Source organism: Motacilla alba, chromosome 1, assembly GCF_015832195.1.
Source record: "Motacilla alba alba isolate MOTALB_02 chromosome 1, Motacilla_alba_V1.0_pri, whole genome shotgun sequence".
Classification (NCBI taxonomy): domain Eukaryota; kingdom Metazoa; phylum Chordata; class Aves; order Passeriformes; family Motacillidae; genus Motacilla; species Motacilla alba.
In genome coordinates this window covers 102,381,221-102,405,388 of record NC_052016.1, presented here as the reverse complement: position 1 = coordinate 102,405,388, position 24,168 = coordinate 102,381,221, and the positions used below count along the sequence as shown (strand labels likewise).

The following is a 24,168-nucleotide window of genomic DNA, read 5'->3' as shown; positions in this document are numbered from 1 at the left end:
ATTAAATTTCTTCTCAGTAGCTGGTATGTGTTTTGGATTCATAGTGATAATGATGCTGATAACACATTGTTGTTTGGGTTTTTTGCTAAGTTGGATTTATCCTAAGTCAAGGACTTTTTTGTTTGGTTGGGGTTTTTTTGTTTGTTTTGTTGTGCTGTTTTGTTTTAGTTTTTCTTTCTTTGGGTTTTTTTTTGTCTCATGCTCTGCCAGTCAAGAAGTACACAAAAGAAAAGTGGGAGAGAGCATAGCTGGGACAAGTAATCCAACTGGCCAAGGAGATATTCTACAACTGTAGAACATCTTGCCCCATACATAACTGGAGGAGTTCCCCAGAAGGAAGGCCCATCTGGGTTCAGGAACAGGGTCTGGCATAGGACAGCAGGTGGTAAGCTGTGAATTTTGATTTGAATCATTTGTTTGGTTTTCTTCCCCTTTCTTACTACTATTATTATTATTATTATTATTATTATTATTATTATTATTATTATTATTATTATTATTATTACTATTATTATTATGTCACTTTCTTTTTAATTAATAAGTTGTTCTTATTTCAACCTACAAGTTTTACTTTTGATTCCCCTCCTCATTCCTCCAGGGTGAGGGGGAGAAAAGGGGGCTGAGCGAGTGGCTCTGTGGTGCTTAATTTCCAGCTGGGAAAACATGACAGTATGTTGCTATGTTTATATTAACAACATATTTTTCTTTTAAGGTAAGAAGAAACAAGATAACATAGACTTGCTTTTCCAGAGGTTTTTTATGTGTCACCAATGGGATACATATTCTATTAAAACAAAACAAAACAAAACAAAACAAAACAAACCCCAAAAAACCAAACCAAAACCAACCAAATAAAAATCACCATTTCCTCATTATGATTGAGAAATGAGCAAAGATATAAAAACAACCAGTATGAGATGTCTGATTCCAGTAATGTAGTAACATCTAAACTGGAACTTGTACATGAATTAAAAATCCAAATACCAAATTTTCACTCCAAAATATTCTTAATTATTAACTAAATCCAGAAGTATTTAGACACTATATGCACTGTACCACCAATGTGTAGTGTAGTATACTTTGTTGAAGTTATTCCATCTTACTGCCAGCTTGGTACATAATTATCCTGCAAGAAAAAACATATTGTATTATAAGGACAAACATATGTTAACTGAAATGTTTTTGTAATATGTAGGTAAAATTTAAGGTGTATGAGGCCTGAAAAGTTCTTTAAAATGGACAAGACTGAGAAAGTGAATGGAAAAGGTAGTAATGGAAGTTATATGAGAATTACTACATCATAACAGCATCAAAACAGAATATGTAGTTCTGTGGTGGAAGATGTAATAATCAGCTAATATATCTTCTGAAAGATGTTAAACATGACACATCAGATCTGTAACAACTAATCTTATTAAGTCAGTCAAAGTAAAGATTACATTATAATAAATATATATAATAAATATATATAATAAATTATATATAATTGAAGAATATTAAAAAATAAGATATTTGAGAGCTTGCCTGGGTCTTGAAAAATGTATGAGCAAATAAGGGTGGGTGCATATGGGAAGGAGTCATATAAACAAAAGTCTATTATTCCAGATGAAATATTCCACTTCAAAACTAATTTTTAAAGAAAATTATGCAGGCAAAAAGGTAAGTGGGAGAAAAACCTTCAAACCTCATAAAATTCTCTGAGGGTTTCAAAGAGAAAGTTCATGCTAAATTTTAAAAGTTAGTTCATTTTTTAGAGAAGAATGAATAGCGCTAGTCAAATATTTAATCTCTTCATGGGAAATTTTAAGTAAAGTCTGTGAATATGGGTATTGACACCAGAATGTATAACACTATTGAAACTGAGGAACTGGAAATGACTGAGATTTCTGTTGGAATAGTACCAGACTAGGAGAAAATATCTACTGGAAGTTTTTATGTGTCTATTTTGGGGCACATCTTGCTTAATATTTTCTCACTGATTTAAGATCCACCAGAAAAGAATCAATTTTCTTGTTGGCATAAATTTAGGAGATATTACTAAAACAGAGGAAAATTCAAATGTTACACAGAAACATCACAATGAACTTAAAAACTGGAATCATAAAAATAACTATTTGAAAGCATACAGCTGTGGACTTAGAAGAGTTACACGGAAATTGTTAACACTGAATAATTTTTTGTGCAGATTCTCTCAAACTGGCCTTCAGAGAAAAAGAATTAACTGGGTCACATATCATCCTAACATCAGAAGCATTTTTTTTCTACCTAAGGCACCTCTTAACTGATAAGTTCTTAGGAGGACACAATTTTACATGTCTGATCTGTACGTACCTGCCAACATCAAGGGTTCATGTCTATAATATTTACATAAATGTCTAAAACCCTTTTGAATTATAGTCAAATTAAGCTGGGTATGACCCAGACCTGATGTGAATGCTGCACTTTATAACAGCATTCTAGGGCATGCAAATTGGAGGGGGAAATAGAAAGAGAGCAGATTCACACACCTTTCTCTTTGTGAATATTATTCTGTTTGTTGGACAGCAAGTTATCAGCACATCTCCCTCACACTCAGGGCTGCAGCGAATGAGCAGGCTTTGCTCTTTTTGCCCTGTTCCACAAACATTAGTAGCAGATGTGAAAGCTCCTGAAATTACATGATCCTTAATCATTGGTTATTTCTCAAATACATTTGTTTCCCCTCTAATATTACCTTGTGAATATACTGCTACTGAGGGTTCTAAAGAAAATATAGACTGATTTCATAGTAGACAAACATCTCTGCTACTGGTTTTCTTGACACTTTCCCAAGCAATAAGCTTTATGTTTAGAGTTTTTGAACTCTATTCATAAAATATTTTTATTGATCATGCCAGTCAACTGGGTGTTACTTTTTGGCACATTTTTACTATATTGTGGAATGAATCTGTAAAGTTAGCACTAGTTTTTCAGAATTAAGATTCTAAATTCAGATCTCTATATGTATCATGAGTAGATACATTTATTTATGTTAAAAATTATAGCTAAATATCTAGTTAAATTTTAACTAAAATAGGTGATAAAATGGTATCTTTTTTCTATAAAAAATCAAGTCTATTGATTTTATTAAAGGAAGAATATGATTTTTAAAATAGTGTTCCAACCTAATTTTAGTTCTAAAAGTTTTTTAGAATTGAATATATTATTAAATTGCTTGAACAGTCAGGGTTGGTAATTGGATGGGGGAGGGGGGATATCTATTCAGAGCAATTTAATATTTTATTTTAGGAGAGAAAATTATGAAACTTTGGTCTCTCATTCCTATGTTTTTGTATTCCCACTAAGTAAGTTTTCTTTTGAATTTAACTATATCATTTCAGAAAACTTCACTTATGCTTTCATATGCGTTGCATGTCTCTATACAAAATACCAATTCTCTATTGAATACAGACCACTGTGTCCCAAAATCCACTACCTACTGGAAAAGATAATGAAATAATGGTAATGTTCCATTTGAAGTACATGGGCTTCCACATTACCCATTCAATCAAAAACAAATAAAAAAAAATAACAGCTTTACTCTCACACAGTTTATTTTATTTTAAATCTAGCATTTTTTTTTACTTGGTCCATTGCAGTGCACTTGTCCCTTAAATGTTTCCCTCACACACACACACAAAAAAAAAAAGTTTAAAAAGTTATACACAATTCTTTTATAATTTTATTTCTTCAAGAGAGGAAGATATTTCTTACGGTGTTTTTTTTTTTTTTCCTGGCCTTGAAAAAACCTAAATAAAAAAAAGAAAAATAAATAGAAGAAATGAACAGGTATAATTCTCACTGAACCTCACAAATAATTTTGAAATCTTAAGCAAATCACTCAGTATCAGTTTTCTTTACCAGCTGGAGTTCTACTGCATTTTTCAAAATGCTAGGTTGAGGTTCATAACCATTTTGAAATCCTTGACCCTACCCTAGAAAATGCTTTTTTTTTTTTTTGCCAGGAAATGTGTTTACCTATGAAATATGAAAGAAAGAAGGCCTACCAACCCCTGCTCCTGAACCCTTTAATTGATTTCTGTCTTCCATCTTTCCTTTGGGAATGGGAAAATGCGCAGCATTTAACATCATACCAACACTGACTATGCTGTAAAGCCCTAGAAGGGTTCAGTGCAAGTCACTGGGGACAAGCAGTATTTCAAGCCTACATAATGTGCTCAGAATGCACCAAAATAAAGTGCAGGTGTGGGTTTCATGGATATTTACTTTAATGTGTGTGTGTGTGTGTGTGTTTAGGCTTGAGAGAGATGAGAGTAGAGGAGCTTTTTTTAACTCTGGAAATATTAATTGGGAATTTTTTATCAGTATTAAGGAAATAACTTCATATATAAATGCACCTTTTTCTAGGACCTAGCTTTTTGTATCTTCTGAACAACTATTAATAGCAACTATCATTGATAAGAGAGCAGCATTTTTTCCCTTCCTTTACTTCCTAATAATCCTAGAAAACCCATCAATCCAATATTTCCTATCGATCATTAATTAAAAACCATATAGCAATAAAACTGGGATCACATAGCAAAATGATTAATCTCTAGAACACAAAAGACATACTTTTTAGTGACTGACTGCTTCCCTGATTTCTGTTTGAGGAGTCCAGGTAAAAATCTGATTCAAAAGAAAATCCCTGACTAAGACAAATGCATAAACTGATTTACTAAATAAACTAATCAAAAAAGAAAGCATTGTAACTTCAAAAGTAAATCTTTTTCCCCATATGTGGTATCAGATGCTTTAAGTAAGAAAAGTGGGCTAGAATATGGAGTATGTAGAAAACAGCCTAAAGCTGCATTATTGTGTTGCTGTCTTTAACACCATCCACTTTCACTCATCATCTTAATGAATCTGGCAGCAGGCCAGCTAACCTGTTACAGCTGCTGTGAAGAGTTTGCAGTATCCCATGTAATGAATTGCATCCCTCCCCTATTCTTTCACCCTCATGGCAAAAGCAATAATGATGTTTTATTTTTCCCAGAGGTATCATCTACAGTTTTGTCAATTATAGATTACATGTAAGTGTTGTCAAAAACACAGAAATGAATAACAAGTTAATTGCAGTGATATCATATGCAAAAGCTAAGAATTTGTTTAAAATTTGGGGTAAATATGTCCTTTGAGACCTGATTCACTAACTTAAAAAGACCCAACTGAAAAAAAAAAAATAAAAGGCCAGATCTGCATTAGTTATTCTGACAAAGAGAAAGTTTGGAAACACGGTGAGCAGAGACTATTTCTTCACACCACAAAGCTAATATGAGGATCAAAATTTCATTTACTGTAGAGATTTTCATTATTGAAGTGCTTGTCTTTTTAATAAAAGAAAACTCTTCAGAATTTTCCTTCTTAGGGATGTGCAAATTGCCTGTTTAAAATAACAAGCTAAAATGTGTTATTAGAGGTCTTGCTTGAGTCTGGCTTTTTGTTTGTTTTTATATTTTTAAAAATTTTTTTGCTATGCTCCCAAAAGTTTTCTGGTATTTTCATTTCTCACAGACTCACCTCAAAAAGACTGTGGTAGAGTCTTTTGTTTTTGTGAGACAGATATAAATAAATCTTGCTCTCATTTTCTAGCAAAACCATTCCTTCTATCTGGTAGGAAGGTAGGACAGAAATTAAAGCAGATTCTTTTGCCTTTAATTAGATTACTATTACAACAGTAGATAGTGAATACATCTATTGACATGGTTTTTTAAATATTGGGTTTAGGAGTTTTTCTGGACTCCTAAATAAGAATAGTCCTCATTTTTCCGTATTGCCCACACTTATGACATTGAAGAGGAGTATTGTGATATTGATATGATTGTGAGGAACTCCCTTTCAATTCTTAACCTTTAAATCAGAATTCAGCCAAATGTTACAAAATCACTAGTATTATTAGCATAAGGAATAGTCAACATTATGGAATTTGACACTTGGTGTAGACAGACTTTAATGTAATAATCTTTAATTCAAATTACTTTCATTAATTTTTTCTAGACATTCTTTTTGGTTAAAATAGACAAGATTTGTATGGAAAAATTAAATTGTATATAAGTTGTTTTTAAATTATTTTTTTAAAATTAAATTGTTTGTAATGCTTCTGTAGTTTAAGCTGGAACACATAGGTTAGAAGTGGGAAGAGAGATCCTATTTTTTTGGACAGTATTTTAAAAATTAAAGGATGGAAAATGGGATAAATGCAAGCTCAAGTCTGTCTTAGTACACCAAATGTCCTTAGATTTCCTGTGTTGAGGTTACACATGCCTATTAGAAATTATAGAAGTATTGAAACATGGCAGTCTTGTAGGACTTTTGGTGTTGTAGCCAAAAGGATTAATCCATAATGGCTGCAGCAAAATTGTCTTTTCTTATGACATTCTACCTATTTAAAAGATGATTCCTACTACCATTTTCCCACATTTTTCTACCTTTTTCTACCTTTCATTTAGTTTACCTTAGACCATGAATGTCAGGATCTAGAAAGTGTGCTTCTCATTTTAGTTGTACATCACACTTCTGTCTCTGCTAAAAAAGTCTTTTTTATTGCAATGTTTCAACTACACATATTTTTCTTCCCCCATTCTCTGAATGTGTAGGGGCCTTCACATGAATCTCACAGCAGGCACAATCCACAGTTTATTTTTCACATATTTAGTATGTTGAAACTTACCACAATCTTCATGCATTCTCCAAGAATCCCGAGACTGTTCCAATATTTCTTCTACATCTCCTTTGTCTACAAGGCGTTACTTTATTGATTTTTAATTTAAAAAAAACCCAGTGAATAAAACTAGAGAAATATCGCTACTGCTTAAATTCTTTGAAAAATACCATATATTGAAGGGAGAATAGTCAAGGATTTAACTTTCTCACTGATTTTTTTTCAAACCAAGTTTTTTTATGTACTTACATCATCACGGCAATTGTGATATTATCAACCTACTGAAAAATATATTCAGAAACTTTTTTCACATTTATCGACAAATTGTGCCAATTCAATCCATTTATATTTCAGCTATTTATATATAAAAATTAGGATATTATCTTACCCATATAGCCCTCTTTTTAGAAGGTGTTATAGTGGAATACCACAGTGATCTGAAAATCTTCACAGCCAGATTAGGTGAATATTCACAGTGATCTATTCAGAGCATAGGATAAATCTTGAAAGTCAAGTTTAGTTGCCTTAAAGAACAGATGGAACTTTTCATAATCCTCATATAATATGATTTGTTGCCAGTAAATAATCATACTAAGCCACCGAGAAATCCCTTAAATGGGGAATTTTTTTTGTTTTCTATCATAAAGACATTTACTAATAAAATGAGTATAGTATTCTAATGAACTGTCCTTAATAAAATAATGCAAATGTTTTTTAAATGCCTTTTCTAAACAAAATATTTTTAGGATTTTTTTCCTCCTTTTTCAGTAGGAAATGGAAAATATTTTTGCTTTATTTCATAATATAGAAACAAGCAATTCTGTTACATGTTTATATAACCATTTAAAGTAGGCAAAAGTAAATTTTACCAGGCCATGTGTGGAAAAATGTTCTTTTTCTCCTTAGTACCTGAGTTACTACACATGAGTTCCACAATCTGAATATGGCTATATGGGTTTGCTGAACAAGACAAGGCACATTAGTAAAGTATGTGATAGGCACGACTAAATCCTAAAGTACGGTAAGATAAACCAATATCATACAAAGTCTGATGCTTGCTTTAGAGCAGCTACTCAATAAGTCCTTCTATTGTTTCCATTATTATGTTCCTTCTTCCTGGTCAAGCAATTAAGGCTCTCCTTTTCAATCAATGTGAAAGAAAAACATGTTTAGTTTTTCCAATCTCTATGCATTGCATATAAACTAATATTTTGCATGAATATTAAGTCTAGAACTCAAAATTATGGGTTGCCATTATAAGCTGATCTTTCTTCATTTTTGTGGCTCTTGCAGGCTCTCCTTATCCATCCTTTGTGGTAGTGACTATGCAATACCTCTTTCTGGACCCAGGAGGAAATTCTGAATTATGAAAAACTTTCTAAGTGTTATGAAAATTTTGCTTTTTTAAATAGCTCTTAGGAAAAATAACAGTTACATAAAATTGATGACACAAATTATCAGATCTCTGCTTTTTTTCTTAGTGATGACCAGACCTTATATAGTTTCCACATTAGGATGTTCAGTTATTTCCAGATATGTTAAAGTATCATGGCAACACTTATACGCTTAAGACGTCAGAAGTGAAAGTCCTGCAATTAGCAATAAGACAGGTAAAAGGCAAGGATAGCTAAAGTGTAGCTGAGAGAGGCTGATGATTACCCACTTCAATTTTCTGATGTAAGGGCCACCCCCTTAGGGACATTTTTTATTGCCAATGATGTCAACATGAAAGTCAATAAAATCTTTTGTGTTTTACAAAATAAATGTTTAAAGACAGTTGGAAATCTAACTAATAAGTAGTAAAATTTCTTTTTATTCATATCTGTGTATACACGTTACAAAAAATTAAAATAAGAAATGATTTCATAGTCGTTTTTGTCACAATTGTAATTATCTAATGAAGAAAAGAAAATTAAAAAGTAACTTAGGGAAGAATAATCCTTAGTCTGTCATCAGCATCAATCAACCATTACTACAGATTAATAATCTGTCTTCCCTTCCCCCCCAACACCTCATTCAGCAATTAATCATTTTCACACCTTCTTTCACATTCAGCCAGCTTCCTTTATTCAGTGTCCCAGAAGTAAGATCTTATACTGTATCCATCTGTTTTTCTCACTTTTATTCTCAATAACATTGAGAATAAGAGAGCAATGATGTCCTGTATTTCAATTCTGGTAACCACCCTGGCAATCTCTTGCTTGTCAGATATACATACTTCATGCAAAGTCTCATTCACTCTATTCAGCTCTGGACTGAAACATTGATGATGAAGTTTGTGTAAATAATTAATCTCCTAGAATGTACTGAAATTCCTTCTGCATTTCTGAATATTGAGATTTTATTAAGTTTCATGTCTTGGTTAAATGAGTGTGGAATTCCTGAAGAATAGTAAAATTATGTCAGGCTACCTTGACCATCTGTTAAACAATTAATAACAACAAATTTTTCTTCCATTGAAATTGGCAATTTTTTTTCAAATGTGCTAACCATTTATTTCCTACAATGTCAGGCTGCATTATTGTAATAAAATGGATATTGCAGAACAGAGTGGTGGGTTGAACCTGGATGAATACCAGACACTCACCCAAGCCACTCTGTCACTCCCCTCCACAACTGAATAAGGGAGAGAAAGAACTACAAAGGGTACGTGAGTTAAGGACTGGGAGAGATCACTCATCAAATACCAACATGTGCAAAACAGACTGAAGTTAAGAAAATCAACAGAACTTATTACCAACAAAATCAGAGCAGGATAATGAGAAGTAAGATAAATCTTAAAAATACGTTTAGCCCATCCCTCCCTCCTTCTGAGGTTCTGTCTTCTCCCCCCAACTCCCCCCTGTGGTGCAGGGAGACAGAGAATGCAGGGAATGGGGTCTATGCTCAGTTCATCACACATTATTCCTGCCTCTGCTCAGGAAGACAATTCCTTCCCCTGCTCCAGCATGGAGTACCTCCTATGGAAGACAGTACCCCATTAATTTTTCCAATGTGAATCCATCTCAAGGACTCCATGAATTTCTCCACTGTGAATCCATCCCAAGGAAGACAATTCTCCACGAACCTGCTCCAGCACAGGTCACTTTTTTCACAGGATCAAGTCCTTCCAGCACAACCTGCTCCTAATTGGATCCTACACAGGGTCACAAGTCCTGACAACAAATCTGCTCCCATGTGGGCTCCTCTCTCCATGGGTCTGCAAGTGCCTGCCAATAGCATCTTCCAGCACAGGTTTCCTGTATGTTCACAGGTTCTTTCAGGCATTCTCCTCCAGGAGGTATCCTTTGTAGGTTTCTCGTGCATCTCTGCACCTGTGTGGTTCTCCATGTGCTGCCAGGGCACAGCTGCCTCACCTGGGCTGCAGAGGAATCTCAGCTCCAGCACCTGGAGCACCCTCTACCTCTCCTCCACGACCTTGGTGTCTGCAGAGTTGTTCCTCTCACATATTCTCACTGCCCTCTCTTCTGGCCACAATTACATCTGCATGATAACTTTTTTTGCCTTCTTACATGTGTTATCACAGAGGCCTAGCTACTATCTCTGATTGCCTCGGCCTTGGCTGGCGGTGCGTCCCTCTTGGAGACAGCTGCCATTGGCTCTGCCAGACATGGAGGAAACTTCTGGCAGCTTCTCACAAAAGCTACCCCTGTATCTGCCCCCTACCAAAACCTGGCCACCCTAACCCAAAGAAAATCTTAAAAGAAAAGTGCACATTTTAGCAGTTAACTTATGACTGTTTCCTAATGCTAAAAATTATTCAAATTTTTAAAGAAAATGACAGCATAAATAATGAAAATTTGATCTTTTAATAGGAACTCAAAAGAATCATTAATAACAAGTAGTATTAGAGGTAATATTTTTTAGGTACTGCCTAAAATGTATATTTCAGTAGTTAAATTACAAAAACATAGATTTTTTTTATTCTGTACAGCTGGTATCCTGGGTTGAATTCACTTATTTCTAATGAAAAGAGACAGGATGGGAACTGAATATGAATATTGTGTGTGGATTAATGTAAAAAATTGGTAATAGAAGATAAATTAGAAAAGAAGGAAAATAAGATAAATAAGGAAGAAATATAATGATGCAAAGACAAAGTGGCAAAACAAAGTGGGAACTGAAAAGGTTGACATTTGCAGAAAAAAAATTATGTAGGATGTGATTTCATTATATAACTTTTTTTGTCAGTTGACAAAAAGCCCTGTCAGATCAGAAGACCTGTTGCTAAAATAAATAAGCCTCAGGGTATGATAGAAAATCAAAATCAAGATGAACAAGAGATGAAATATTGAAGGTATTTGTCCACAATTATGATGCAGTAATCATCTGTTCTGTCTTCCAGATTTGTCTTCAACGACAGTTCTCAGATTCTACACTATACACCCAGCTTTTGCCCCAGGCATAAAATTTTTACTTATTGGCACTTATTTTTTGAATTTACCTTTCTTTGATATGTATGATGTTTTTAGATTCTTTGAAACCAAATTCTATTTTACTAAGAGTTTGAATGGCATGTCTTGATAAAAAAATACCATATGCACTGTTAATTTTCTCCAAAGATCTCAGTATAACAGGTGAATCATTGTTAGCCAACAAGCATATTCAATTATTAGTACAGAAACTATGGTGACAATACAACTTTGGGGTTTTTTTGGGGTTGTTAATCCTAAAATGGGTAATGCTTGCATTGCATTAAGCAGTATTAATTCAGGGCTGCCACCAGAAGAATTAAAGAAAATTTTTAGAAGACCACTTTCCAACTAAATGCAGACAGGCTAACAGAAAATGAGACATAAGAAATTTGTTAATTGTAGTGTAACTACCAATGAATTGAAGAATGTTACCTCTCTGCTGCATTGTAGAACACAACTGTCCCTTCAGTACACACACGTTTAGAAGGGAAGAATAAATATCTGTTAAATATTGCTGATGGTGTGGTTTAAATACATTTATAATGCCAGGGCTTGTACACTTATATTTGTACTTGTATATCTTCAAAAGAAAGACCTATGCTTCATGATTAATGGTCTTCTATGATCTAGGAAACAGGAGAAAGGCAAAGAACAGGACATACCACAATCCCAGTGCTCTTTCTGTTAAATCAGTCTTCCTGGCTACTAAGGGCTCAACAGAAGTACTGATCGAACTACAATAATTACATTGTTGTGCATGCAAGTTTTTCATTAACTTCATGTTTTTAACAGTCTGAGATGACTATAAATTTTCCTTGTCAGTAGCTTAAAAATTTAACCTCCATAATTGATGCCATAAAAGTATTTTGAAAGATATTTGCATTTTCCAATGTGGACTCACATCAAGGAAATCCAGATGACATGGATTGAAGCAAGGCTATCCATCTTTTCCAATGCTTTATAAAGACAAACTGCAGAAGAAAAATATATTTCTTTGGTATGATATAGCTAGCAACCTATTTGAAAGGACATTAAGTGATCAGAGGAATTTTCTTTAGCCTGTATACCAGTGAAACATCTATTTCATGTTTCTGTTAAAGTTTTTATTTATTGTGTTTTTTATCTCATCATCTAGACCTTTATCTACACCAAATGACTTTCATTTTCAGTGTTTCACATCCTGAAGATGAAAATAAGATGAAAAAGAGTTATATTTAAGCAGCAAGTAGATTGATATTTCTTCTGGGACAAAAGCTATCACAGAATCACAGAATTGTTAGGTTGGAAGGGACCTTCAAGATCATCGAGTCCAACTCATGCCCTAACACCTCAATTAAACCAGGGCACTGAGTGCCACATCCAGTCTTTTTTAAACACATCCAGAGATGGTGACTCTACCACCTCCCCAGGCACACAATTCCGGTACTTTATCACTCTTTCCACAAAACACTTTTTTTCTAAATTATGTATATCTTTCAGGCAGAAAAGAAGGAATTTCAGTTGCTGCTGGATGCATGAAGTACTTTTTTGAACTTCAAAATTGTTCTTTTTTAGTAGTTTTATTCTTGGAGCACAGAGAGGAGTTAGTGCTCATCAAAAAACAAGGAGAGTTTATGCACAGTTTTTTAATTTGTGAAGAGTCCACAATAGCTACATAAAATCTTGTTCTGATATGTCCTTCAAGAAAACAGACACAAGTGCATTTCTGCCATGTTTCAAATCTCATTTGTTTGCATATAAAAGGATTTAAATTTCTACTCACTCATTTTATGTTTGCAATATTTTGTTCCTTTATAAGGAATAGAATACAAATCAACACTGGAAATAGATAGTCTGGATGGGAACATGCATGAAGTTTTATGAAGTGAAACAGAAAACAAATGTTCTCTGATCTAAATCTTAATCACAGCTATTTCACAAATATTAAAGTCATAGTTAGTAAAATGCACAATGTAAAAGCCTGGAAATAATCAATCTAAACACAATAGCCAAGTCTCTGAACTATTAACCAAAAAATCTTTACTCCCTTTACTTGTACTCATACATGATAATACACTTACAAAAATGTGTTGCTTTTAAAACACTTAGCATGTAACTATATTTTGATTGCCTCAATTCAAATTCTTAAAAAAACCCAAAAAACAAAAAATGTTTCTGACTAGGTCAGTCTTAAAATTTAAGCATCACATATTATGGGGATTGGATTTCATGACATCACTTTACCCCTTTACAATAATGCTGCTATCAGACAGTTTTCTTATTTTGCTTTTTAATAGATGTTCATTTCAACATGACAGAGGTTTTAACTTAAATTGTAAATCCTACAATAAATATGAATAGATATATGTTTTACGGTTTCTTAATCTGTTAAATTTCTGACAGGTTGGATTTTGAATTTTTATTTTCTGTATAATAAATTTAAGTAAAAAGTTCTCTTAGTTATTGACTCACTAATTTTCTGAACTCCAAACCTTATTTGAAACATATTTCTGCACTTGTTGTAAATAACTTTCCATTTATCCAAGTGCATTGAAAATATAAAAACATTAAAAACATAAAAACATTGAAAACGTCTACTGAAAGATTATTTTAAAAACAGTAAATAAAAGAGAACATCATAATTCAGTAAGTAAAATTTTCTTATCTAGGTTAGTTTCTTTACTAAATCCCTGGGTAATCAGTAGCAAAAATTGGAGATGACTCTTTTAATTAATGCTGAAATTCAAGTTTCGCAGTTCTTTAAAATAAACTAACAGAAATTCTTCATGGGCTAAACTCTTCAAAACCAGCCAATAGGTTTTAACCCTCCTCTCTAAGCAAACAGTTTTTAACAGAAAATGAATTGAACTAGATTTTTAAATTGCATCTCTCGAAGACATTCAGTCAGTTTGGAAATAAAGGAAGATTTCATTTATGACAGCTTTCTTCCTCCTTATTCTGTCCTTCAGAACAAACTAATGCTTTCATGTTCTATTTCATTAAATTGTGTAGTATTCTGAATGGCAGCAAATTCCCACACAATCATCTCCTAAGAATTTCTTAGGAAGGGACATCCTTCAATAGCATCCAAGACACAGCTTTTTGTTTTTTACAGATTTCAGCAATCTCTTAATTCATGAGCAAAAATTTTCAGCTCTTTCCTCTGATTTTCTCTGTTCTTTTCTACATTTGGAAGGGAAACCAAATTGCTTCATTGGCATTCTCCAAGGGCCATCTTTCAAAACTAAAGAATTACTTGGCATACAGATTGCCACTTGAATGTCTATTCATGTTAGCTGAAACTTGCAAATGTATTGCTCTAAAACCCAGAAGATTTGTTTCCCAGGATTTTTTTTTCTCAGTGTCCTATTTGAAATTGATAAAACAGCCCTTGCTTTACTTAAGTTTCATACGTGTTCATGATAATATATTTACAGGGTTATCAATTGGTACAAGTCTGTAATGAATTATAATAATTAAATCTAGTAATCAAACATCTTGTCTCCTCTCTTCATCTTTCTACAATAAGGAAGGCATTTGACCCCAAAGTCTAAGTACCACTTGCATACGCCCTAAATGGCTTAACATAAAACTGAAACATGTTGTCTTGCCTAAGCTGAAGGATTTAGATCCACTGTGGTGTAAGAGAATGAAAAAGTCTTGCTTATGACAAGGAATTTTTCTTCTGGTGAAATATTTCCACCATATGTAGTGTAAGACTCTTAATAGTACGAGGTGCAAGTCTCTCAAAGCCAAAAAAATCCCAAGACCTAGTCCTTGTGGAAAACAGTCCATCATTACTATAACTGTCACTGAAATTATGTCAATATCCATTGAATTCATAACAAATGAATAAAAGTTAAGTACTGACACTAATTTAGATAAAATCTAGAAAATGCATTATACATGCTACAAACTGTCTTTTGAGGTGTCTACCTGCAGCTAGACTATGCATCATATAAGACCCAAAAAAAAAATTCTTACTTTTTCAAAGTAATTCCCCATAAACAAAAAAAAATTACATACTATATTATAACATTATTCATTAAAGATAAGAGAATGATGTATTCTTTTTTCATATTTTCATTTCTTGTAAACCATGAGACTATTTTAATGTGAAAAAATCAATATCAAAGTTTCATTTAATACATGAACATAAAAATATTATTTTATTTGTTGTCTTTTCCCCACCATATTCTAAGATATTCAGTGAGGCTGAAATTCCCTTTTTAAATGTCAGATAAAGAAAATACCTTTTCTTTTCCTTTTTAAAAATTATTTTGCAGTGAGAGTTAATGATGTATATTCCACACGCTGGTGTTTGTCACATTCGCTCTAATACATTAATTTAGTGCAAATCTTTAAGCCTAGTCTCCATCTTTCACAAATATTCAAGTACAGAACAAAAAATCTATTTTTTTATTGCAAAAGTGAATTTTGCATTTCTACTAAAGAAATTTGATGCTGCATAACTTAAGGCATTAATGAAAATACATGAAAGAAAGAAAAAGCTATGAATATGCCTATCTTCCTAAGAAATGCTCAGACAAATACTCTTCAGGGCAATTAAATCATTCACATGGTTGAAACACATATTCAAACAAAAACTGAAAGAGTTGCAGATGATGTCTATACGTTACACCAAGAACAAACAAACTTGATGTCAGATTGTTTCCCCATTATCTTTAGCCTCTTGACGAGGGTCCTGACTAATACTAGCCAAAAGGCGCAGAGCCTTGTAAATTGGCAGCTTGTGACAATGGTTGGGCAGAATCACAGTGATTTCCTAGACCTTCAGACAGAAACACTGGAAATAGATTGATATTTTTTGGAGGAAAACCAAACAATGAGAAACAGAATGTCCTTGGGAAAGGAAAGTACAAAGATTGTTCAGTACCTCAGAGTCATCTTTACTAAAAAAAAAAAACCAAAACAAAACCAAAAAAAACCCCAGAATTTTTTTAGCTGGGAAATGCTAACTTTAATCAGATGATGGGGCAAAGTTCTAAAATGACAAAACAAAACCTCATTAGATTTAATATAACTGGGTTTTTTTATTTCTCCTATTTTTTGTGCACTTCAGATGGCTTATGAGTTTCTCTAGTTAACAAATTCAAGGTGAGGAGGGGAGTTTTCAGGGGGTTGTCTTGGTTATTCTTAGTCATATCTTTAGCTGTAAATTGGCCAATGGAAAAACAAGAACATGATGATCTAGATCATCTTTAGTTGAAGTAAAACCAAGCTATTCCTTTCCATCCTCTGTGTTTATCTTATCTTGAAGTTCAAGCAATGGAATACTTCACCAAAATTTAGGAAATAATGGTTTACTTTTCCCTGGTGTAGAGTTTAATTCAGATTGCTCTGGAGTGGAGCCTCATGAAAAAAAGATATTGTATAGTTTATATTATTAACCATTTTATGGCTTCAGAATTATAGAATTTTAGCTGCAAAACTTTCTCCATGGTTCATGTGAGCTTTAAGAACAAAAACATCTCTGACTATGGGAGTTCAAAGAGTATACTTTTTTATTAGAACAGGGTAAGAGTCCTTGCAGCTCTGCAAATAAATGTGAAAGCTCAGAAATCAACAGTTAAGCATTGCTTTCCTTGTTTGAATATGTCCAAATATTTCTTCAACTAGAACAAACAGATTCACCTGCCGAAATGGGCATTTTCTTTGCAATTACAGATTAAATCTGTGAGAATGTGCAGAACAGCCTCAAATTTCATTTCCCAAGTTAACAGTAAAAGGGGGATGTCTTTAAGTAAAGTCAAATATATTATGTAATAAATAAAAAAAAGCTTTATCACATACCTTGTTTAGTGTACTTATCTAAAAAAAAACCAGCTGGATGCATTGAGAAAAAAAAAAAAATTATTTTGTTTTTCCAGTGTAGAGTGAAGTGGCAGATTGGTAAGATGGATGACTAAGAGTGACAGAGTAAGTCTTGGTGCCAAAATGTATATACTATGGAAATAAATGAAGAGAATTGTAGATCACTGTAGTGGGAATAAAGTGCACCAGGACTGCTGCCTACAGTTAGTCATAGCACAGTCCTCCAGACTGCAGTAATGCAGATGTTGTTTCTCCCTCTACATCTTGTAGCTTGGGCTTTTGACAGGATCCTGAGATCCTTAGAGCTTTGAGGTGGCTGTGCTGGGGCATCTCCTCACAGGACACCAAAAGAGGTTTAAAATAAGGACAGCCAAATTTTATTGGGATAAGAATGAGAAACGTGACTCTTAATGTAGAAAAATCTCAGGGGAATTAGGCCAAGAAAGCCAGAAAATAATATGAAAATGCCCTATACACAGCTGTGTCCTATGGGGGCAGTAATTTCTCCCACCTCAATGCCCCCTGTGCCTCCTCTGCCAGCCCTACCTGCACCAACACCTGTACCTCTGTGGCAGTGCCCGTGACAGCTCCCTCAGGGAAGGGCCAGTCTCCCTTTTCATCCCTTTTCATCTCTGTTTGTCCACATAGTCCATTTGAGCTTCCTGGTCCTTTCAATGAGCAGAGAAATATACAGAACAAGGAAGCAGATAGCAAAATATGGTCCATTACCACTGGAAATTACTAATGCACAACTAAAGGAGAACAGCTAGAATCGACTTCAACATAAGTCATGGATATTAAGGAATTTAAATAATCTGTCACCCTTTTTTCAAAAGAAGCTACTTAATGTTTTTTGAGTTAACACCTTTCTGTACTAAGATAGTCAATTTGGCTGCACATATTTCAGGCTGTATAATTCTTATAAAATATTTTGTCTATGAAAGATTTGTTTTGTTTTGTTTTGTTTTTTGCTAGAGTGTATGTATAAAATTCATATTAGGAAAAGAAATTTCATTATGCATATAAACAAGTTTACTTGCAGAACAAGTGTTCCTGACCCTCTCTGTTGGTATTGATTTGAGCTTGCTGGTTGTATAATGCATTAAATGTAAGCAAAGTAAGCAAATTATGTGCCATAAATAACTTGTCATATCATATACTATATTACCAAGTATTTCCAAGCAATTTGGACACAAAATGATGAGTCAACAAAAATTTTATATGGAAAACTAGATTCTATTTACTTATGCTAAAGAAATTACTGGATAAAATAGAAAATAAAAGATAAACCCCTAAATGAATGTTTTTCCTTGCACAGAACAGAGATTTGATTAACTCTAACTTTCACTCAAAGCTGAGTGTGTTTTTTATAGCTAAAAAAATATATATATTTAAACTGTACCACTTTTTAGTGATAGAAATCATAGAAAACATCAAATGTATAGAAAATATCAAAACCCCTAAATATATTTTATTAAATATTTATATTTTTCTTTCAGAACTGAAAGTGTTAGATGCAATTTTGTAATACAAGAAAACTTAAAAATGTCATATACATAATTAAAAAAAAAAAGAAGAAAATTTTAAATTTGTTAGCTGTACTTTACCTAAAACCTGTAGTCTGGGAACATGCAAAGATCTCTAGGACTGATTTTTCTGTATTTTATCATTTTGGTTTATAATAAAAATTATTCTGCTTGATCTGAAACTGGGTGAGGTTAACTTGCCTCCATATTTATTATGTATTGGATTACGCCTTTTAAGGAAGATTTGAAAAAAAATACAAATAAACTTCATCATAGTATTTCATATTCCAATAGAATAGCAATAGTAACTGAAAGCTGAAGGAAAGATAAATGAAAGTAATAAAGTGAGACAATAAATTCAGGCTTATTATTGTCCATGTTTTCTGGATGTTTTGAGCAGAGCTTTGTTAATTCAAAATCACTCTAGATAAAAATCATTGTTTGGCCTTTTGAATGTGAATTGGGAGGTTGCCTACAGGAGGTTGTTTCTGTTAATCAAACCAGAAAGTCATAGCTAGACATACAATGTGATCTGGAGTAAATTCTTAGGCCATTTTTTTTAAACCAATTTTTAGCATTGAAACATTTCTTTGGGCAATTGTGCCAGCATGGCAGATATCTTAGGGCTGTCAGGATTCAGGTATGCTCCCTGATATCTCAGTACACACCAAAACATACCCGTAGCTGTATACCATCAGAGGCCTATAGACATGCTATACCACCACCATCCCCTCACTTGTGGTGGCAGCTTTCTTCTTGATGCATGTAGGTAAAATGAGAGCCTGCTGTGTTAAACTTTATGAGACCAAGAAAAGTGTGATGGGACTGACACAGATTTTAAGGTATCCTGTACTCTTGGATTTACCACCCCACTTGGCATTATCCATCTGTTTCTTAGTTGCAAAAAAACTACACTTAATTAATAATTAGTCTTTACTTTTTCTTTGATTTGGTGTGTTTTGTGAATAGTCATTGGAGACTTCTCAGCCCAGCTACTGCTGGATGCATTTGTCTGCATACCTAATATTTCCTGGTAACAAAATTACTCCAAATTGATTTGACTATACTGGGGTTAAGACCAAAATTTGTTTGTTTATTTATTCTGTTTATCTGTGTTTTGTCCTAGAAGGGCAATATAGGTGAGGAACACATTTTGTTTTTGACTAACCAAATGAAACTGCTATAGATTCCTACATACTTCATCCAGCCCCACACACACCATCAAAAATATGCTGATTTATCAACAGAAATTTCCTTTAGCTGTCATGAAGAAATATTATGGTGTAATCAATCACCAAAATCCTATAATGAAAGAAGGATCAGAGAAGATGATCACAGACAATGTGCTAGTGATACTCAGGGGAAAGTACAGGGAGTGACAAGAGCTGTTTTAAGGAAAGCTGAATGTAAACCAAAAAAAAGAACAGATGGACACCTTTGTTTTAGTAAAACGTTTGAGCTGGTCAACTCACTGTGTAAATGACCTTAATGGTTTAATGTCTTTCTGAGCCAGCTGGACCAGCATGGGGGAAGTGTCTTTGTGGCTCAGCCCAACACAGACTATAAAAGCTGAGCAGCCAACAGGATAAACTTTGGAAACAGCAAGAGACTTGAGCTTCCACATTCCCTTTCCAGTGACTGAGGGTGCTGAGCACTGCCACAGCACATGTATAGGGGTTGATGATGGGAGTTATGGTTATGATGGGATCCAGGTGAATACTGCAATCGCTATCGATGTACTTGTTTAGAACCTCAGTATGCTGCTGCATGCCATGCTAAATCAAAGTCCCACGTAACGTCCAGTATCTTCAAATAAGTAATTTGGTATTAAAACTTTAAACCTTCCTTGTGCAGAGTATCTGAAACAGCCTAGTCAGAGTGTGTTGGATTCGGACACAAGAGCGAAACCATTGACATATTTGTCAGCTGTAGTGCAGGAGGTCTACTTACAGGAATGATCTTCTTATGAGGTTGCTGAGAATTAGCCTACTTTGAAAAGGTCAGAAGATGTATTTAGTTGGCAGAGACAGAATGATATTTTCAATGATTGTCTCATGAAACTCCCGCTGTGAATTTGTTAAAGTTCTGGATTTTGCTATGCCACATCAGGTTGGATTAAACCATATCTGAATTTCCATTTCTCATTTTCACAGTTTCTTAAAAGCTACTGAACTGATCTTGCTCATCTGATTTTTGACAGCATTCACATCTACATGCTAGCATTTATTTCTCATGTTAAGAATAATGGGGGGGGGGGGGGGGGGTGGGGGGCAAGCTGGAAAGCAGGTTATCCTCTTTGGATTAAAAAAAAAAATTAAAATGTATTGCATATATGATTTGGTTTTTACATTTTCAAATCAGCAAATCTCCTACCTGAGACTCACTTTCTGAATGGACAGAAGTCATAATGATTTCATTGACTTTGTTGGCGCTGAATGCAGCTTAATTTCCTGTCCACAAGTAGTATTAATGTCTTGGCACCAATGACTTGGCCAGCTCTGCAAATCAGAGCCAATGCATTAATATTCAGCGTGATGCTGTGCCAGTTAGAAAATGCAGTACAGCATCTGAGCCCAGGTGGACAGTGCCCAAAAATGCCACCTGTTGGTGTCCTAATTCTTGGCTATTCATGAACTGGAACACACTGCTGGTCCCTTCATTGCCAGTGTTCTACCTCAACATATTCCCACTACTGAGAATAGGACAGGAGTCTTGGTCTTGTCTACATCAGCTTAGTTCTCTCTGTCAGTGGGTCAAATTCTGTGGAATGTTGCCCTGCAGAAAAAGGAATAGAGCAGACTATACACATTACAAAATTGATTTGTGTGATAGAAAAATTTTGAGTTTTGTCAAGATTTGATTTGATCAAATTTAATTTTTCTTGTTACCACCCATCCCCACCTCTGAAAACCTCCAAATAGTAGAAGACTGTTTTTTTAGTATAACGGTTGTTTATGTTTTTATGTCCTGATGATCTTTTGACTTTTTTAATAAGAAAATTCTTCCTTTTTTGTTTGCATCCCATGTGGTACACAGAGATGTTACTAATATGACCTAGTTCCATACTTTTAAGTTTTTTAAAGTCCATTGGTTTTTGGGGGATTTTTTAGGCAGTAGGAGTAATCATAACTTGGCCAAAAAAAAAAAAAAGGGAAAGAAGAAAATATTTATTAAAAAAGACATATGAGTGATTAAAACAAAGTCACTTAAATTAAAACAAGAGCTAAAATATCTGTGCCTATAATGCAAACAATTAATCCCAGTATAGCTAGCCATTCTATCAGAACAAACTAATTTTACAAGAAAATTTCTCTAACCATACTATATTATCTAATCTGAAATATGTAGGAAGCAAAAATCATACAGTTCACAGATAGGATTATTTATTCTTCCAATTCTGAAACAAAAATAGGCCATAAAAACAGTTTTAAAAGAATCAGGATACATAGAGATTTTTGTTAATGATGGAATTTAGAAACTCTTTTAGGTCTCAAAGAACATATTTTCTTTTATAGACACTTCTTTGAAGAAAGTTACCTATTAGCTCTTCATGCAGATATAGATCTGTAGGCATCAGAATGAATGCAAATACATAAATTATAGACTGACAGACATTCTGTGTTCTGGGATACATGTGCATAGCAAGATACTTATACAAGTTTAATTGCCTAGAGACACCTGAAAGACACCTGTGGTTTTCAAAGTAGGAGGAAGATGATGCAACTGGAGTTTTATTGCAGGAAGTAGAGTCATAAATTACCATAAAAAATTCCTCCACCACCACCACCATCATTTGAGAACTTCTGTTAATCCAGACATAGTGTTGGACCACAGTACTGTATATTACATACTTCTAATGTCTCTCTTGCAAAACAGGCAGTTGCCACAAATTGCAGTTTGAATACTAAACTAGTTTGAGCAGGAGTAGACCATGATGATACACACAGAGAAACATGAAATTCTGAGATCTTTTTCCCTATGCAGGACTTTATTTTTTACATGTTTCATGAGGTGCATGCCATTCATTCTGCCAATTTTGATCAGATTTCCTATTAACTGGAAGCTGAAGAGGTGATTACTTGGCCCTGGCTCTAGAGCTGTTGATGATGACTCGTATTTTCAGCATCCATTCTTTGCTTGGTCTGTGTAGCATATACAATGCACATGCAGTCCCAATGCGACTTTTCAGAACCCCATAGTTGATTGTGAAATTATAAAGCACTTGTGAATCTATGACTTTCTCATAAAGGGACGATTTTTTAAAGTAAGACACTGCTAAAATAGTCATGTAATAAATAATTAAAGATCCATCTTGATATTCTACTAAATCTTGCTTATATACATATTCAAGGAAATAAAAAATACATGACTTTGTCCCACAGCAGTTTGCAGAAAGAGATAAGATCCTGTCTCTGCTTCACAGTAAAGCACAGAAGTAGTTCAAAAGGAAGTGTGTTACTTGCATGTAAAACACATATAAAATATGAAAACTAAGCCCTTTGAATAAAGATCTTTGAAAGTCAGTGTCAGTTTTGTGTGAAGTTAATGAGTAAAAACAGCTGATTGGCTGCAGTTGAGGAGATATGAGGGATTAAGTCCTTTCTTGAACCAGTACACATTCACAGATGACCAGCAAAACTCCTGACTCAGAAGTAATAGAGATCAGAGTCAGAGAGAACTCATTATAAAATGAGAGTAGAGGAAGGCAGACTTTGTTGTGTATTTTGCAGACTAAAGTAAATTAAATACATTGAATAAATAAGGAGTAAACAATGGCTGTAACTTTACAGAACTTTTCTTTCTAACAATGAGCTAGAGATGACAAAGAAATCATTAGGTCATGAAGAAAAGGATACCAAATTACATTCCTTTCCTTTCCGTTCCATCAATGTTTTTAAAGCAAACAAAAAATCCTGAGAGCTACATCTGGTGAGCATCCAAAGTCTGCAGACACTAAACTGATGGCAAAAGAAAAAAAATGTGCTAGTTGTGCCTTGCTCATTTTTTGAGGTAATCCGGTCAATGAAAGAATGTTACTAAAGTGCTATGTAGAAATCAGCACTTCTTGCAGTGGAAATGACCTTTAACATATATTTTGTCTTGAGGAGAAATGCTTCATTTAATAGAGGAACATTTTAGTAACAAGAAACGCTATGACTAGAAATAGATGTGTTTGTGTTGTGTTTGGTATAATTACTGTGATATGCTTGCAGAGCAAATTTGAGAACAAAGCATGCACTCAGGCATTCTAATGAGGATGTTGATCTTTTTGTTTAGGTACTGTAAAAACATCTAGCCAGAGTCATCTAGAGAACAGAGTTTGTATCAGGTAAATCTGATTTTTTTTCCCTTCTGTTTTATGTCGAGGATTTTCTTTCCTATTTAGATTTTGCTTCAGTTTCAAAGTTATTTTTCCATAACAAGACAAAAATCAGAGCAAGGATGGCAACAGGTAAACTTGACATAGTGTTACCTCTTGCAACAAGAAGCTTTGGTCAAAACAAAAATTGTTACAAAAACAATTGTATTTTGTCTAAGACTATCTTATTGTCTATTTTTTCCCTTAGCATCAGAAATTATGCTTGTCGCTTTATATATTAAAGAAACTGTAGGGATTATGTGCCCTACATGCCAAGGTGCTTCATCTCAGTTAATAATTTCTATATTCTCTCTTTCAATCTTTGCTGCATCACAATTTGTGTTGTAGTCAGGAAACCCAGATCTCTTAGTTTTG

At 33.9% G+C, this 24,168-nt stretch overlaps 1 long non-coding RNA gene across 1 annotated transcript in view; it reads left to right on the top strand.

Annotated features, from left to right (window-relative positions):
• The first annotated feature begins 228 nt into the window (after nt 1-228).
• The window catches only part of LOC119704520, a 40,445-nt gene continuing 16,505 nt past the window's right edge, over nt 229-24,168 (top strand). Inside the window, exons 1-2 of the long non-coding RNA XR_005257985.1 lie at nt 229-385; nt 23,712-23,763. This is a non-coding gene — a long non-coding RNA (uncharacterized LOC119704520). The remainder of the gene's footprint in view (nt 386-23,711; nt 23,764-24,168) is intronic.